A 1424-nucleotide genomic window follows, 5' to 3' on the forward strand; every position below is an offset into this window, starting at 1 on the left:
CCAGAGATGGTCCCACCCACAAGGGGCCTTTCCCCCTTGATCACTAATTGAGAAAATGCCTTACAGTTGGATCTCATGGAGGCATTTCCTCAACTGAAGGTCCTTTCTCTGTGATAACTCCAGCTGTGTCAAGTTGACACAAAACTAACCAGTACATACCCTTAGAACATCCTGTTGTTTCACCTTCATTCTAATCCCCTATGTCTTAAGGAGGTTTCCTCCAAGGTTGACATTTTTAATCTCAAGGAAAAGGTCTGTGCAATTCCATGTTTGTTATTTAATTTTAATGATAAGAAATATAACATGGAGTCCCATTCTCATCTCCCAAAGCTTCCATGGGTAAATATTATCACACTGGCGATTAGAGTCACAACATGGATTTTGAGAAAAAAATATTCCATCCACAAGACATAATAATGGATCTAAAGTATCAGCATTTTGTTTAGAGATGTGTATATGAAGACTTTCACGTATGCAGTTATAAAAGTTCTACTTTTAAAACGGTACAACCAAATATTTCAATGGAGGAAGTAAAGTTCCCTTAAATAGAATGAGAAAACACAAGGGCCTTATGACTTAAACTAAAATCAGATTAAAAGAAAAATTTATTATAGCAGATTTGAAAGTGTTTTTTTTTTTTTAATTCTTCTAAAACTTGGGCTTCTTACCAACTTGTAGCTGCTTTCATTAGTCAATTTGTATTCATCCTTGTTGACTGTCTTAGAGTCTCCCAGGAGTTGCTGGCTCTATGTTCCTTGGCTAACACACTGCTTTAATAAAAGTGTGTTGAGGATTGTACTTAACAGCTTCAGCATTTGGCCACTTTCATGTGTTTTCAATGATTAAATAAGTAATCCCCAGTGGTAGATCTCAGTGTGCTCTCATATTAGATGCAGAATAAAGTAATAAAGGAACCAACATGATAATTTAACCTGGGCTTTCACTTCCTTATATCTAAAGCTATTGTATAACACTATACTTCAAATTATGTTATGAATGTTACATGAGTATTGAAAATTTTGTCTTTTAAAAAGACTTTGGAGGCTGTGTGAGTGTTTGTATGTGTGCACATGTGCATGCATATGTATGTTTGTGTACATGCATGAGTGCTCACATGTGTCTGTATGCTTGTGTGTCTGTGTCTATATGTGTATATGTACATCTCTTTGTGTGTTTCTATGTGAATGTATGTATCTGTGTGTTTATGAGTATAGGAAAAATGATTGAAAAGTGTTCCTTGTGACTTTGTATGGATATAGTGAATGAATCTCTATAAAAGTCATCAGCCTCTGACCACTATTCATTTGACTCTTGAATATTTGGTTCTATATCTAAAGATAGACTTAAAGTGGGAAGTAGGACAAAAGAAACATTTGTTTGTTAGTCCTCTAACATCCTACAAATGGAAACTCACTCTAAGTCAT

Source organism: Mus caroli, chromosome 3 (genome assembly GCF_900094665.2).
Source record: "Mus caroli chromosome 3, CAROLI_EIJ_v1.1, whole genome shotgun sequence".
Taxonomy (NCBI): Eukaryota; Metazoa; Chordata; class Mammalia; order Rodentia; family Muridae; genus Mus; species Mus caroli.